General features: G+C 38.5%; 1 protein-coding gene across 3 annotated transcripts in view; it reads left to right on the forward strand.

The window, feature by feature from the left end:
* Nucleotides 1-14,826, forward strand: part of kiaa1549lb (KIAA1549-like b) — a 164,963-nt gene that overhangs the window by 47,087 nt on the left and 103,050 nt on the right. The gene's annotated exons all lie outside the window — the stretch shown is intronic.

The following is a 14,826-nucleotide window of genomic DNA, read 5'->3' on the forward strand; positions in this document are numbered from 1 at the left end:
CTTTATTAGAGTTGGAACAACAATCACGGAGAAATTGTGACTTTTGTGTATGTCAACTGTGGTGGCTGCCTCCAATGTATTTGTAATCACTGTATGTATCACTCATTATGTAATATTCTAACTCATCTTTGTAACATGGTCAGTGAAGAAGTGTACTTTTGAAGTTATTTCCCCATATTTCTGCACAATAGCTCAGATTTGGTAACTCTGGCAAGCAGTAGAAAACATGGAGTGATTTTTGGTCCAGAACACATTTTGTTTAATTTATTATCAACATATTTCTTGTCACTTTGTTATATATTTTTTATGAGATTTTCAGTTCATTTTCTGATATATTATTACACCCAAAATGTGGTTTCTTTTACTTACTTATTTTTCTACTGTTACAAAATAGCATTATTTGAGTTTTACTGGAATTCAAAGATTTTTGTCAAACCCTCAGAGACTAGACTAAAACTGTTCTCTGGCCGCTGTTTTGTGTCTATACTTAGTACAACTAGAAAGGACGGGCCAACTGGCAGTTGAGCAGAAATGACTGTGAGAAAAGAGGCAATGGCGCTGCAGCCCTGTCCTACATATGCTTGTCAACATTTATGGACTGTCAAAAATAAAAAAATATTAGATATACTGTCTTTTTAGCAATATCATTATCTAATTTTATAGCTGCTGGGTGACTTAAAGGGGTTTATTAAAACAAATTAAATTGATGCATTTTAGTGCCTGCTGGGTTTTTTTGGATGACGTTTGTTTTTTCATAAAAATCTTGCAATATGCATTTTCGTGCGACTGGAACATTCCAGCACATGCTCTCGTGTCAGCATCTTCTTGAGCGCGCTAAAAAAGTGGGTTCCACTACCGATGCACTGCAAAACTCCTGAAATGCCGAGAAAAAAGTGTACATACTACAAAAGTCTGCTGCATGTTTCAAAATAATTCACTATTATTTTGTTTTTGTTTAGTTATTGTGTACTATTGATCGAACAATTGTTTGTAATAAAATAAAAAAAGTAACTTCTTTAAATATTGCCTTGCTATTGTGTGTGTTGCAGTATTATAGTGCACAATATTCAGTTTGGTGCTTTTTTGCAGCCCTCGGTTTCCTCTTGTGCACGTTTTGCCACTTTATTGCTGCACATGGTGAGAAGTAAACTAAAGCAATTTTGTGTTGTTGTTTGTTAGTGTTTCTCATTCCAGCTGATGCATTGAAAGGGGAAAACAGAGACACAATACTTACAACCTGTTAGATTTTATATTATGAAGGGTGTTGTTTTCAGTTGAGACCCGGGGGATAATCATTTGTGAAAAATCCTATTAATGGAAATGTGCCCCTCAGAGTACTAACTTTGCAAAGTAAATGCATAACCCAAAGGAAGACAGTCATGCTCACCTTGTACGTAATCTCATTAGCCGGCGCCCTCCTTTGACCCCCCCGCCCCCCGCCCCCCGCCATTTCACATCCAGCATGTCAACTGGCGGATCCATCAGCGTCGCAGCAGTTATCTGCTCTCACGTCATGCACACAGCAGGCGGCTGTGAGTTTTAAAACAGTTACTTCCTCCTTTTTCTGCACGCACAGTCAGCACACAGCTGCAAGAGTTACAATGAAATATTGCAGTTGGAGTTGCAGTTTTGAAAACTTTTTCATTCAATCCAAATGCCGTTACAGAATTACTGTTACTGCTGTTACAGAATAAGTTTAGAATTACCACTGATTCCTGCATGTGACATCCCGTCTTCCTTTTTTCGTAACATTAATTCCAATAATTTTTTTTTTTGAGCTTTACTTTGTTACACAGCCAGAATGCAGATGAACAACTTAATACTGCTCTTGCTTCATTGTCAAAGTCTATCATTTAAAAGTACTTAATGAATGTGAAATTAACAAAACAGGAAGAATATTTTTTGAAAGTCAATACCGTATTACGTATGGTATATTTACACACACACTACGATAAAGCACAAATTAAGCACTACAGTTAATATGCATATGATCAGTGATAAAAATGATAATAAAAAATATTTCTTGCCATGTATTGTCTTGCACAACACCAGCACCAATGCTTTTAAGAGCAGTATGGAGCAAGCTGCTCACTCAGCATTAATACCGCTGATGGTTTCATTTTGAACAACATTACAACGAAAGTAACATGCATGTTTGTTCACACTAACAGCTGAAAAACCCAAGTAGCATTTAAAGTACATGCTGAGGTAGACACATCTACTGCATGCTGACCACTCATGAGACTCCAAACGCTTTTGAAGTTCAGTTCAGTTCAGTTTCAGTTTATTTCGAACATGCATACGATACAATGTAATGCATCATATATTTCCAGTTGTTTCATTACAGCACGTCCGAAAAAGAGAAGGAAGAAGCTGAGTTTATTTAATCCTACGCCTTTTCATACCATAGCGATTTTATCCCATTTCCTTGTTCTCTGTAACAGAAGAGTGAATAAATAAATAAAAAATAAATAATATACCATAGCAAGTAAAAAAATTATTAATACATAAATAATCTTTATCTAAAAAAAACAAAACAAAAAATAAAATAAAAAAAGGGTTCAAGATGTTCATCATATCTATTGTCATGTGTATTTTGTGAACACTTGTAGTTTGAACAGTCTCTTACACTGAATCATATTGGTGCTTTATTTGGTTAATCCATTCCATAATTTAATTTCACATACGGATATGCTAAAGGTTTAAATGTTGTATGTGCATACAAATGTTTTAAATTAGATTTTCCTCTAAGGTTATATTTCTCTTCTTTTGTTGAGAAGAATTGTTGTACGTTCTTGGCTAGCAGGTTATAGTTTGCCTGCACATAATTTTAGCTGTTTGCAAATGCACCAAATCGTTGAATTTCAATATTTGTGATTTAATAAATGAAGGTTATGTATGTTCTCCATATCGAAAATGATGCATTATTCTAACTGATTTTTTTTGTAACGCAGTTACATTTATAGTTGTTTCCCCATTTTTCTACACAATAACTCAGATATGGTAACACTAGTGATCAGTAAAGAATATGAAGTAATTTTTGGTCTAGAATATGTTTTGCTTTATTCATTATTGGCGTGTTTCTTGCTACTTTATGTTGTATATTCTTTACATGAGATTTCCAGTTCATTTTTATCATCTATTATTAAACCCAAAAATTTGTTTTCTTTTACCCTTTCAATATCTACTCCATCCATTTGTATTTGTTTTTGACTTTCTCTTCTACTGTTACCAAATAGCATTATTTTAGTTTTGCTGAGATTCAAAGATAGTCTGTTTTTGTCAAACCATCTTTTGAATTTGTTCATCTCTTCTGTTATTATTTGTATTATCTTTTGTGTGTTCTCTCCTGAACAAAACACAGTTGTGTCATCTGCAAATAATACTAACTTTAAGTCCTTTGTAACTTTAAAAATGTTGTTTATATAGAGATTGAACAATTTTGGTGCAAGTATTGGCTATGTTGTGATGGCACAGCAGTGGCGTGCGGTGAGGTTAATGTCTGGTGAGGCACGACTGCATCATCACAGTCAGATTTACAAACATATGAACCTGCAGTGCAGGTGTACCTAATGTTGTGTCCCTGCGGTCGTTCGCGGCTCCTGCAGCGCGAGCATTGTTGTTTTTGCACTTTTTGGCTTCTTGTTAAGTGACTTTTTTTGGGTGGATTCGGTCTTGCACGTGGAGGGTTTGGGTGTGGGCTTTGGTTGGTGTGGCCGCGGCGCTCCCGTCGGGCGGTGCATTCTGCGGCGGAGGTGCTTGGCACCAGGAGGCGGGGTTATGAGAAGAGCCTCTCACAGTGCGTCTTCGCAGCAGAGTTTTATGAATGCTCAGCACTAAAAATACGTTACACACATACAGTTGTTGACAAAATACACTGTACATTATATACCTCAGCTAACTAAACTATGGAAATGTATAATATAATTCATATAGCAATACGGTCTCACTGCACAGCAGCTCAGCAGTCAGCCGAGTCATTGCACACAATCCATGATGAGGCACAACTGAGTGACGTGCCTCAACTGGCTGCTGATCACCGCACCGTCTCTTCTCAGTATTTGAACGGCAAATGTGAAAATAAAAATAAAAATAATCTAAAACTGGTGAAGTTAAATGGAAAATAACTTCAGTATAATCACTGGATACATATAACAATTTAATTTTTTTTTTTTTCTTTTTACTTTTTTTTTTCTTTCCATGATGGCAGGTGAGGCCGTGCCTCCCCTGCCTCTAGTGACGGCACGCCACTGTGGCACAGCGTAGTGGACAAATTTAACTAGATATTAGGTTGACCTCTGAGTATGCCCGTAAGATAGCACGTAAGATAAAGTCCTATTATCATTATTTGCGTATGCATAATAACACAGGCGTGCAACAAGCAGTGACATAAATGCTGCTAAGAGCAGTTTTTTGGTATGCAGAGTTTAAAATGATTGGAGAAAAAAAAAATAGCTGTGACAACTTCAAGATATATATCAAGATATATGTTGGCAACACTATTTATTTATTTTTATTTAGCCTTTATTTAACCAGGTAAAATCCCATTGAGATCAAAAATCTCTTTTCCAAGGGAGACCTGGCCAAGAGGGCAGCAGCAAGGTTACATTAAAAACAGTAAACAACACATAAAACATCAAATTCACAACATTAAAACTTGCTCACATAACACTTGTGCATACAGACAAGGTAGACTGCAGTCCTTTCACAGAAGCTTTAAATTCATTCAATGTAACAAGGGTTTGAAGTTGAATATTCGATTGTAGGTTATTCCAAGTCTTATTCCAAGCCTAAATTGGCCCTAGTGTGTGGATGTGAGTGTGAATGTTGTCCGTCTATCTGTGTTGGCCCTGTGATGAGGTGGCGACTTGTCCAGGGTGTACCCCACCTTCCGCCCGAGTGCAGCTGAGATAGGCCCCAAAAGGGACAGGCGGTAGAAAATGGATGGATGGATGGATGTTTAAACAGAGTACTTTTTCAAAAGATAAATTACGATACTTTTGGAGAGGGTAGGGCGTGGATTCATCAATCTGAGAACGCCTCCTGAATCAAACATCTTGTAGACGGACTGAAAAACAAGGGTTTTAAAGAGGACCTAAACCAACTTATCTTACCTATTGTTACCTGTTTTTGTGTATTTTGGATGTGCATAAGTCCCAGAAATTCGAAATCAAACCTTGGAGTCATGGCGAAGATATTTATAAAACAATCTTGACTTTCTTCATACTTCCACCAAACCAACTGTTTGGAATTTGCCCAATTTTTTACGTTTTTCCCATTGGTGACGTCAGCGGCTATCTCCATATATGGTAAAGTGTATGGGCGTCCATGTTTGGCCGTGTTTGTTGCATTTTTGTTGTTCTTGCTCGATTATAAAAGATGTCGATCAAGGAGGTGGTCTAGATACCGGCTGTGCTCAAAGGTGGATCCACCCCGTGACCCTAAAAACCAGGCTTGACCTTTATTTGCTGATTGGTTGGTGAGAAATCACATACCTCTGCTGTAGTTTACTTAATATGTCTTCCTGCCCAATAAAATGCAATTAAACAAACTTTTGCTCCGAGCAATTTATGATCTATTAAAAAAAAAAGAAGCATATTTTTGATTTTGCACACTGAGGCCGAAAAAAATTAACAGCTGCTGGCATCAATTTCTCCTTTTTACCCTCTCACAGCGTTAGAGGCAGCAGCCATAATCTTTCACATGAGGATTGAGTGAGAATATGTCTCCAGTTACCTTTTTAAATGGCTGAATAATGGCCTTCTGAGGCATGCAGAGGAATACACACTGTATGGACAAAAGTCTTGGCGCACATACGTGATATTTCATCAACCTTCCATCCATCCATTTTCTACCTTTTGTTACACAAGTCCATCTTTAAAAGTATTATTTCCACTAATGTCAGGTTATCGAGCCTGCATGCTTATCACCTTGTGACTGAGTCCTGACATGTGGGGGCAGTGATAACCTTGCAGCCGAAAGCCCAGTGGTAGTGACAAGTCGTGTGTCACATGCAGGATAACTCCTGACTACAGCATCCTCAAAACTGCAGACAGGACACAAGTAGACATGTTGGGATCATTTGGGCAAAAGTTTCAGTGGATAGACTTAAATGTTTAATCAGATCATGTCCTCTTGTCAAAGCCGTGACTCTTCATTTGGAATCATATGGGAGGTAGTAGTGTCTGTTCAGTGATGTCCATCTTTGTATCAAGTGTTTTATCTTTCCTATGTTAAATTCTTACCTACTTCAATTTTCATCGATTTTTCTTCTGGAACATCACAACATTAATTGTATTTTAAAAAATAACTGTACATCTAAGGATATGCGCACATAACAGGCCAATTTAAATGTTGATAAGTAACAAATTTGCCGATATTGGAATCTCGTTTTACGAATTTATTTGATTCTTGAAAATGGTTTGTAAGTAGAAAAGTTTGTACGATGAGGCAAAATTCTCCATATGAAACCAAGTAAATACTGTATGAAGAAAACATTTTCATTATTTAGTAAACCATTGTACACTTAAACACAATAGGAAGTATTATACAGTGTTGTGCTTAAGTATTCTCAGCCGATGCAAAGTCTTTCCACTGCCAAGCTCCGTACATGCCTCCTCGTGGCCTCACACGCTAACTGGTACTTTGGGGTCCCAGGTTAAGTTGTACGGGATCTCGGAGCAGCAATGGGCTCCGGAGGCGTGGCATGCAGGCCCACCAGTGTGTAGTATTTCCCTGATGTCCGCTAAACACTGCGCAGCTATGGGTATAATAGCTCCAACTATGGGTAAAATAGTAAAGTCCCCAACGGTGGAACAGGCAGAATATGGTGGCTGTACTAGCACCACAAAAGCTGGGAAGGCGGATGAAAGGAGATCTGCCTTGAAGGCGCTCAATAGGCGGTCCTCCGACAGACTGGAGCTCAGAGCCTCTTGTTACTGTGAATGAGTGCTGGTAGTCTTGGGTCTCCCCAGTCTCTGGAATCCATCCTTCTACAGATAAGCTGTGCTATTGAGGAATGTGCAACACCTCTAGCACTTTAAAAACCTCAATGCGGAGGTCTTGACTTTGGCCTATGATTGTCTGGAATCTTTGTGGAACCTAAAGTTTGACTGCGATGAGGTGTTTGGCAACGGGGGCAGGTTTGAATAAACTGCCAGCTTTTAGATTAGGGCTATTCAACCACATAATGAAGAGGGCAGCAGTTTCAAGAGCCTAAGGGCTCAAGGGCTGGACATAGAAATGTGTATGTTTTGTCAGAAGGAGCCTCACAGGAGACTGCGTTTACTTAATTGCAAAGAAAAAACATCGGCTTTCACATTGCACTGTCAATAAATTCATTATTCTGCCCTCGTCTCCAGTGTGTGCAGCTAGACAAATAGCTAATAGCATGAAGAAACAGCAACTCCAGAAGTTTTGTTGAGGGATGATGTTCCTTATTTGGAAATATTTTCCTTCCTCAGTTTTATTTTTTTACACTTCTTCTTTTATTTAGGTTTGTAGGCCCGAAAATATAAACATAATATAAACATTACAAAAGTATAACGTTCATTGTGTATTTTACATCGATAATGTCTAGACTCTGTTGTGTATTTTATATAAACAAAATACAAGGTTTAGTGTTAATGCATTCACACAATAAACTACAGATGTTTATGCATATATAAATTAATATAGAAATTAAACAACATCCACAGCAAAACATTGCACACAATTGGAAATTACAGGGACAGTTGTGACATTTTTGGTTTGAATGAGTAGTCTTCCTCTACTCAACGGGGCCCCCAAAATCTTTGCTTCTCAGCTGTGGTCCGGATGTGCTGCAGCGATCCTCAATTGTAATACACTTTTTAACCACTTGTGGCAGTAATGACAGTATAAAATAAACGGGAGGAAGTCTGGGGCTAAAGTCAGAGAAGTTTCTTAAGCAAAAAAAATGATGACTGATTTAGTGAATTGATGATTTTCATTTGCACTTTTATTTATTTTATTTATTTCAGAAACATATATTATTATTTATTATTAATTTACTTAGAACTTATTTATTTAGAGAAACTTCTGATTTACATAACTTGGGCGTTCTTCCAGGCACCCATTTAAGTCCTTCTAATTTGGCAGTTACACATTTTTTTTGTAATGTGATTTAAATAACTAAGGTGTCACTGTAGCTTGTTTACATCAGATGCAGTCAGTAGTCATTTGTTCAACTACTTTAGTCATACAAGAAAGTGTTCCTCAAGGACCTATTTTAGGTCCTCTCTTCTTCATCATTTGGGCTATTCAACTTTTGGGCCCTGAGGTCAGTTAAAAAAACTTGTGAGAGACTAACATTTTTGCAGCATATTCATAAATACACGAGAGTGCTGTCATAGAGATGATCTTTGACTAGCTTTGTTTGCAGAGGGTTTTTTAAAAGTAGTGGAGCGCTCCTGTAACTCTGACAAAATAAATAAACAAAAGAAACAACAACTGTCTACTGTAGAGGTTCTCCGGAATATACAAAATAAGACTAATAGTGAAGGGTGAAGTCCACCCTCCCAAAAAAATGTTTTGAATTTCCCTGGCATAGAGTGTTTATGCCAGGAAACGGCCCATACCTGCACACTACTGTAACTGAATGGAATCAATCAGTGCTGAAAGAAAATAGGAATATCACTATATCTGCAGGGGTTCATTCTCACTGGGACTTGCCCCAGACAGCAAAAAATAGAAAGCACTGTGCTTTGTGTGTGATTGTGTCACTTCAGCAGCGAGCTTCACGTTAAAGTCATACTTTGAGTTGGACAAGTAGAGCCGAGAGCATTAGTATCCAGGATGTGTGTCCAATCCAGAGGGTGGCCCATGGCACCTCATCAGAAGAAGCAAGCGATCCTGCTTCTTAAAACGTGTTTCTCCGCTCCCAGGGTTCTATTCGCCTCACTTTGGAAATGTACTCTCTTCTTGTTTACCATTTTCTGCACTCAAGAGCAAAAAAACAGCTGAGAGCATAAGGAGAGGTAGTGTATAATGGAGCGGCAGCAGTGTCATGTTGGAATGCTGGTAACTCGAACATAGTGCTGCATAGTCTGCTCAGGGGATAAATACACAAAATTTGTGTAGACTTCTAAGAGAAAGTTTTGTGAATAGATCCATTTTTTTTTATTAACCTGGGGGGTAGAAAAAAGCAAGTATGTTCAAACATATTGTTGAACTGTTTATAATTGGGTTCATAGCTGACAGTGCTGTAACACTGCAAATACTTGAACACGGCCTATGTGATGTCCCAGATAAGTTTTTCTACAACTTTTCAAAAATAAATAAATAAATCGAAATTTGGCAATACAAATTTAGGGCTTGGTATTTTTCAAATTACAGTATGACACTCAATATTAATAAATGTATCATATTTTTCAAACTTCAATTATTTAACACACTAATAAAATAGTATTAAAAAATATAAGACAGCATATTACCTCAAGCAAAAGTCTAGAAAAGACGGGTCATCTTATATTCGCCTGAACAGATCTATCCCCAAGCCAGTGAGAGCTTCCTGTCGCTCACACACATCAGTGACCTGGAGAGATGCCGCCATGACTTTTTCAAAAGCAGTTTTTGTCCCCAGCACTTTTTAACATCCACAATTAATACTTCTTACTTTGGCTTCTTATTTGCAATCTACAAAATGGATGGATGGATGGAAGTTGTTTGTATTTAATTTCAATGATACTGAAAACATAATTGAAAACAATGTCTGTTTTGTCTTGAAAAACAGGGGTTGTCTTATATTTGATTCCTCCAGTTCGTATTCTTTGGACTCGTGGTCCATGAGCAGCGGCTTTACGCTCAGCTCCTCACGAACGATAGAGCTTCTCACCCTATCTTTAAGGGAGAGACCTGCCACCCCACGGGGAAAACTCATTTCAGCCGCTCCAAAAGGTCCAACTACAGTGAAGCTAAAGGGTCTCTGGGGAAGTGTATCAAGATGTCCGTCAGTATTTGAAATGCAGTGTTTGAAGGAGTTAGTGAAGTATTTTTCTTCTTATTATTATTATTATATTGGCAGATCTACTTTCGTTTTATACTGGTATTATCCGACATTTTATTTACAATCCCCAAAACCAGTGAAGTTGGCACGTTGGGTAAATCGTAAATACAAACAAAATACAATAATTTGCAAATCCTTTCCAACCTATATTCAATTGAATAGACTGCAAACACAAGATACTTAACGTTCGAACTGGTAAACTTTGTTATTTTTTGCAAATATTAGCTCATTTGGAATTTGATGCCTGCAACATGTTTCAAAAAAGCTGGCACAAGTGGCAAAAAAGACTAAGAAAGTTGAGGAATACTCATCAAACACTTATTTGGAACATCACACAGGTGAACAGGCTAACTGGGGACGGGTAGGTGCCATGAATGGATATAAAAGCAGCTTCCATGAAATGCTCCGTCATTCACAAACAGGGATGGGCGAGGGTCACCACTTTGTAAACAAATGCGTGAGAAAATTGTCAAACAATTTAAGAACAAAATTTCTCAACAAACTATTGCAAGGAATTTAGGGATTTTACCATCTACGGTCCGTAATATCATCAAAAGGTTCCGAGAATCTGGAGAAATCACAGTACGTAAACGATGATATTGCAGACCGTCGATCCCTCAGGTGGTATTGCATCAAAAAGCGACATCAGTGTGTAAAGGATATCACCACATGGGCTCAGGAACACTTCAGAAAACCACTGTCAGTAACTACAGTTTGTCGCTACATCTGTAAGTGCAAGTTAAAACTCTACTATGCAAAGCGAAAGCCATTTATCAACAACACCCAAAAACGCCGCGGGCTTCGCTGGGGCCGAGCTCATCTAGATGGACTGATGCAAAGTGGAAAAGTGTTCTGTGGTCTGACGAGTCCACATTTCAAATTGTTTTTGGAAACTGTGGACGTCGATTTTTATGAAGAGCCACCTGAAAACCTTCAAAAATTGGTCTCCTCAGTTCCCAAACGTTTACTGAGTGTTGTTAAAGGAAAGGCCATGTAATAGAGTGGTAAAAATGCCCCTGTGCCAACTTTTTTGCAATGTGTTGCTGCCATTACATTCTAAGTTAATGATTATTTCCCCCCAAAAAATATTGCAGTCTATTCAATTGAATATAAATTGAAGAAGATTTACAAATCACTGTATTCTGTTTTTATTTACGAATTACACAACATGCCAACTTCACTGGTTTTGGGTTTTGTATTTGTACATGCCTTCTCTGGCCCATTGTTAAAAAAATTCCCATATGCTCCCCTTCGTCCGAGCAGGTGGCGACTCAGAGGAAGCCAACACCTCAGCGAGAGAATGTTGGAACGTTTTCTTCCCAATCGGATGACTTTTTGGACCTTACGGTGACATTGAAGCAGGTCACACATGCTTTGCTACCTGCTGGGTTCACACTAATCCATTTGTTTTACAGTATTCTTTACATAATCAGCTTCAAATAACAGATAAAGAGTGTATTATAGTGATAATCACAATGAGTGGTATTATCCGGCATGAAGGGGCTATGGATGTTCACAAACGACATTACAGCACGTCTCATGGGATGATCTGCAGCTTTTAGTGATGTTCGCATATTAGCCGTCTAATGCTGGGCAATTATTTTGACTCAGGGGCGGTAAAAATGTTGTATATCTGGGGGAAAGTGTGTTTTAATGTGTGTACACACACACACACACACACACACACACACACACACACACACACACACACACACACACACATACACATATGTATATATATATATCCATACATTTTCTATCGCTTGTCCCTATCGGGGTTGCGGGGGGTGCTGGAGCCTGTCTCAGCTGCATTCGGGCGGAAGGCGGTGTACACCCTGGACAAGTCACCATCTCATCACAGGTCCAACACAGATAGACAGACAACATTCACACTCACATTCACACACTAGAGCCAATTTAGTGTTGCCAATCAACCTATCCCCAGGTGCATGTCTTTGGAGGTGGGAGGAAGCCGGAGTACCCGGAGGGAACCCACACAGTCACGGGGAGAACATGCAAACTCCACACAGAAAGACCCCGAGCCCGGGGATCAAACCGAGGACCTTTGTATTGTGAGGCACATGCACTAAGTTTGTCTTTGAGTTTTTTGACACATTTTTTTAGCTGTAAAAAAAAAGTGTGCTGTATGTGTGCCTGGTTCCCTTTTTTAAGGAACTCTTTAAACATGTGTAGGTTGTTCAGCATTAGTGGAAGAAATTCCTAAAATGCAGTAGAAAAGCGTAAAAGGTAAACACACAATACAAACACTCACAATATGACTGACGAAAAGTAAAACAAAATAATATGACAGACCACCTCAAAAAACTGAATGGAATTTTACAGCCTTTTTGCTGAATAAAATTATGTACATGAAAATAAATAATGTGAGTGTTTGACATTTGTTTTGAAAATAAAGTCAGCTTGGTTTTGAAAGCTCTGACATTTGTGTACATTTCATGTACACACCTTATAGCTTCACATTAATCTCTTTCATGTGTGCCAGTATGTCCACAGCAAAAGCTAAATCGGTGTCACTCAGCTCTGGGAAATTGTCAGCTTTTTCAAGTTGCTCCAAAAATGAGACCATCTCCTGTTTTAGCTCCCACACACGTTGACATACATTTGAATGGTAAAGCAAGTCCTGGTGGTCGGCGTCAGTCTTTTCAAGAAATAAAATAAACTGACGATAGTGAAGTATAAAGAAAAAAAAAGTTAACGAGCTTCTTAACTGGCTTCACTACATAGTCAAGCTGCAATACAGATTTTCACGATGCCTCCTGGTGGATTTTGCAGTATAAAACTAGTACCTCGTGTTGGGGGTTGTCCTCTTTCACATTCTCCGGGATTCTTTTTAATAACCCAATGTTTATTCCTGCGATATTTGGCGACCCATCTGTAGTAATAACGTTAGCTAGCTTACTCCAAGGCAGTTTGTGCCTCATGACGACTTCTGCCACGCTGTTAAATAAGTCCTCTCCTCGCATTTTCCTTTTAGGGCCAAAAACTCATCTGTTATCTCAAAATTGATGAAAACCAAACGCTGAGCGGTGTCCCGAATGTCATTACCTTCAACCAGTGCCAAGTAATATAATGTAAATGACTCTGTTTTGTTGTTGAGCTTGCTAGCTAAGTTTTTGTCAGTTAGCTCCACACGGCGAGTCACTGTCCTGCGTCATGAACTATTTTTTGCAAATTTTCTCCCTCTCCAGGCACAAAACACCTGCTGTGGCCACCTTGCACTTTTTTAGAAACTCTCCGTCTTGCCTAATTTGAATGCCAGTAGATATCTTGCATTTGTGCTTGATTCTTGGATGGTAGTTCGTCGGATAAAGATGTTTTGCTGAGCCTGCAAATTAGCTTCTGACTTCTGAGCACTAGCGGTCCGTTCTTGCATTGACTGGTTGTTTGCATAATTAGCGTGCTTGGTGGAGAAATGACGACTTACGTTGTATTCCTTCAAAACCGCAACGGTTTCTTGGTAAATAAGACATACAGCCTTTGACTGGACTTTAGTTGTCCATTCCTTATTACATTTTTTATTACACAATTTGCTCAATTCCGTTTTATTTTTTGGCGGGCCGGATCAAAAAGACCAACGGGCCATAGTTTGCCCACCCCTGGTCTAATGTATTCATTTGTGCTTCAAAAGCGTTGCATGGCTTTACATTGGGGATTGTCTTTGCTGTGATGGAGGAGTTACATGTGAGTGTTGTCTGGACCACTTTAACATGATGAGGAACCGAATGAGAGTCATTGATGTATCTGTTGCAGGTTTATCGGGATTAAAAGCAGACAGTGCCGGAATTGATAAAGATGTGATACCACACTGGCCAATCTTATGCTGCTTCATGATAATTACTGTAATGTGACTCACAATTGTATTTTAGTGCTTGACCAAGCCTAAGGAGGTCTAACTTAAGATGAGTCAATTGTTGTATTTGATCAAAGATACAGTAACACCAGGACAAGGATGGATACCTTTCACATTTAAATCAATATAGTCCCAATTACCGGTACCTGGGAATTGGGAACAGTATTCAACGGTACCAATTTTTGGTACTTCTGTTTGTGTTCATGTGTTAATAATTTGTTTAAAAATAAAATCTAATTTTTAATGTACCCATTTAACAGTGAACTGATAGTGATAACAGCTATCTAGTTGTTATACCTTGTTTTGTTACACTTCTGAGTCTCATACGCAAGTATTATATTGTAGACTTTGCATGCATTTGCAATTCCAAGATGTTAGATGGCCGTAGTGTATGGACGACAGTGTGTTTCCTAGCCAGGGAGTGGTCTTTTCCATTAGGCTAAATATAGACTTGTGTTGTGCCCTACAAAGTGTTTATACTGTAAGTATTTTGTAAATTAAAAACTTGCTGTTTGATTGTAGCGTGCATTTTAGTTTTGGTTTTGATTACCAATTTTGGCAGTGTTGAAATCGTCATGTAAAATCGCTAATGCTAATCAGTAGCATCTATTTGGTAAATCCAATTAGCATTGAGCTAGCGCATTTTAAAAAATTGAGCCATACCTTTAGGTCAAGTGTTTTCTATCAGGCATAATTGCTATGTTGGCATGGAAAATTGCAACATTACCTTGAAGCAGTTCAACTGAGTCCACTTTGAGTGCTGCTTAGTGTTTTCCAACCAAGTGTTTGAGCCGGGTCAGTCTGCAACTGGACGTGAGGTCACATGCCACAGAGGTATCAAGATGTAGCTTCTTTTGAGTTTACGTGAATTGATACCCGACGAATCTCAGGCGGTTACTATAAAAGTTCCAAATTCGCTACCAATCCCTAA

This window comes from Entelurus aequoreus, linkage group LG02 (assembly GCF_033978785.1).
Source record: "Entelurus aequoreus isolate RoL-2023_Sb linkage group LG02, RoL_Eaeq_v1.1, whole genome shotgun sequence".
In the NCBI taxonomy this organism is placed as follows: domain Eukaryota; kingdom Metazoa; phylum Chordata; class Actinopteri; order Syngnathiformes; family Syngnathidae; genus Entelurus; species Entelurus aequoreus.